Consider the following 3,369-nt stretch of genomic DNA (forward strand, 5'->3'; position numbering starts at 1 on the left):
TATGTATTCACATATTTTATATCTTATCATGTCCTGTATCTATACTAGTGTTTATAGAACTATCCATTTTCTCCTTTGATGCTTGAGACTATTTATTATTCAATTTTTCAATCAATGGCGGTGTTCAACAGGATAAACATGACAAAAAGTTGGAAAGATAATCAGATTTGGTTGAGTAACAACTAGTGACTGACACGGGAAGGTTGTTTAGTGTCATGATTGATTTATGGCGAGCGGTGACTTTGTTGTGACATGTACGTGCGGTGGTGTGAAAAGTGAAAACTGAAAAGAGAAAAGGGTAGGTGGGGTGTGAAAAGATAAAAGGGTAGGTGGGGGCAAGAAGCAAGTGGAAAAGTGTATAGTAAAAGTGGAAAACAAACAAAACAAAAGTTTTCAAACATTGGAAACTGAAAATGGAAATAAATCTTGAAGATATCAAATAGAAAACGAAAATTGGAAATGTTTCTTAAACTAAATATGCAAAAAATTTTTATGGTTTTGCCGTTTTGCTAATAATAAAAATATAATTGATTTGGTATCTAAAAATATTTGCTTAATTTATTAAAAATTAAAAAATAATATTTAATTTTAAAAATATAAAAATAAATAATTATTAAATATTTAAAACCTACCATAACAAATAAGTTAAGCAAAAATTAGACATCATATTATAGACACTATAAAATTCACCATATTTCTAAACACAACCCAAACAAAAACACCTTAGGACGTGTTATCCCACACCATAATGACTCCGAAATTTGAGGAAACTCATAATGACCGTGGAGTAAACCCCTTCTACTGTCGAAGTGAGTATTTTACCAAATACACACCATCAGTGTTATACTTCCAAAATAACTTATCACTATTAAGCAATATCTTTAAAAGTGTTTGTTATTCCTCACACTCACTCCTATTGGAGGTTCCAAAACCAAAAAAGCCATCCAGAAAACCACTCTACACGGCTCCAAGTCTCCAACCCTTTCGATTTCAGATCATGCAAGGATGAGATGACTTGTTGCATAAGGCTTCATTCGCGATCGACTAATCTTCCCGGTGTTTTTTATGTAACAAGTTGCTAATATTAAAAAATATATATTACGTGTATAGCCAAAAAAAAAATACTGAAAAAATGAAATAATTTTCTGTCTTTAATTCACACATAAAGACAAATACAAAAGAGAAACTTTTCTGCTTTAATTCCACATAAATGAGCGTTTGAACTTTGACCAATTTATAGATTTGGTACATGAACTTATGAAAGTTACTCGTCAACATAAAATTTCAATTTCACATTCAGCAGTAAAATACATCTTTTCTTTCTATACATAGAATAATTTTATGAGGTTTAAAATTGATAATTGTCACTTGTTATATTTTTTAAAATTGTATTCTTTAATTTTTTCAAGAATAATTTGTAAACAACATACAATAAAGAGTAAAGACTGGTATTATCAAATTAGAGATGACTCTCTTATATCTTCTAGAATTTTATTAATTTATCCTATCTGTGACGTTTTAATTTAAACTATTTTATATTTATATTATACGAGGTATATCAAAGCTGTATAAAAATTAAAAAAGGATCAAATATTGTAATTTGTAATACGAAAGAAGAATGAACAGGGACGCGAGCTAAGACTATCAAAAAGAAAAACAAGCGAAAGCTAACAAAGCGTGATTTTTTTTTTTTTTTTAACAAAGCGTGAATTTATTAGCGAATGAATCTCGTACCTTTATCTATAATCTAACAAAATACAAATTACCATTATCATTGATAGATAATAAATTAATAACAAAGTAACAATAAAGCACATAAACTAACTAATGCATTTGATAAAAACAAGAATAGATCGCTCTTGGCCGTCCGTTTTTGAAGTAATTAAAATAAAATATTAAGAATTAATGATGAAAAAATTTTGACACCAAAACTAACAATAAGAATCAATTAAGATATTTCTCTCCTACATAACCAAAATAAATAATAAATAAATAAAATAAAAAGAGAGCATATAGGAGGGAAGAAGATCAGAAGAGGTTACCGTTGCCGTTGTCATTAGCCCATAACACAATGAAGACGTATTTAAGCATAGGAATGAGCACAATAGTGTAGATGATTAGGGATAAGACACCAAGAACATCATCATTGTTTTTTATTCCATCAGTAAAGGTGCTGGCATACACATACAGAGGAGATGTTCCAATATCGCCATAAACAATTCCTATACTTTGAAATGCCAAACTCAACGTTGTTCTCCAACTCAACTGCCACGTTAATTATTTGTCATCATTAAAAAGTTAACTATAATATTAAAAAATTAATATTTTTTAATTTTATTTTATATTTTAATTAATATTAACAATTTTTTTATAATTAATTTTATAAAAATATATTCGTTATAAAATTATTAAATAATTGAATATATTTAATTAAAAGTTTTTAACTGAATTTTAATGTTTTTTCTACGATAAAATATCTTTTTGCAGAAGTATTTTTTTTCACCTAACATTCTCTTTCAGGGGTAGTGAGTAGTACTTAGTAGTTAGTATACCTTAGAGCCATGGCTGCCGCTGAGAGAAACTCTTCCAGCTTCTAAGTTGAGAGAATCTACGCGGCGGAGCTTAGCCCAAGACACCTTTCGGTCTTTGAGCTTATTGTTGGTTTCCACGGCGGTGGCCACCGTCTCCGTCTCTTCCTCTATGCCCATCCGATCTGCTTCCACTGACATATTTATCGCACTGCTTGCACAGTTTCCCTCGCCTGCGTTATTTATTTATTTTGTTGTAAATAAATAGAGGGATTGCTGGGTTTTGCAGGAGATGTTCAACTCGCATTTCGCATCCTCCGTTTTTATAGGCAAAAAAGTCAGATCTTGCTGGCTCACATACATTTCCACATATTTTTTAATCATCAATAATTGAACAACTTTATAATAAACAAACACCCCCGCCTCCCAGAACACAAAGTCTAACGTTGACTTTAACTTGCCATATGTATTATGAAGTCACTGGTTTGGTTTACTGCATATTCCAATAATGGGAGATCAATTTGAAACTGAATCATTTATTACATGCTGCGTCACTCATGGATTATAGTAGTACGTCTTTGAAGTTAAAGAGTTACCATGTATAGACAAATTCCGCGTGGCATTAATTATATATTATTGAGTTAACTGCACTTGCAATGCAAGTTGCTTTTACAAGTCTGAAAATATATGTAAAATTTCGTGTATCTAAAAGTAGCGCAACAATTTTATGCATATTTTATTTTATTATTATTATTATTATTATTATTTTTTTACCAAAGATATGAAATTTGAATTTGCAATTTCTTAATTGAGTATGGGGAGACTATGCCATTTGAGTTAT

At 30.0% G+C, this 3,369-nt stretch overlaps 1 pseudogene; it reads right to left on the reverse strand.

Moving 5' to 3' along the window:
* The window catches only part of LOC107646152, a 52,759-nt pseudogene extending 49,946 nt beyond the window's left edge, over nucleotides 1-2,813 (reverse strand).

The sequence above is a fragment of the Arachis ipaensis genome, chromosome B06 (genome assembly GCF_000816755.2).
Source record: "Arachis ipaensis cultivar K30076 chromosome B06, Araip1.1, whole genome shotgun sequence".
Taxonomy (NCBI): domain Eukaryota; kingdom Viridiplantae; phylum Streptophyta; class Magnoliopsida; order Fabales; family Fabaceae; genus Arachis; species Arachis ipaensis.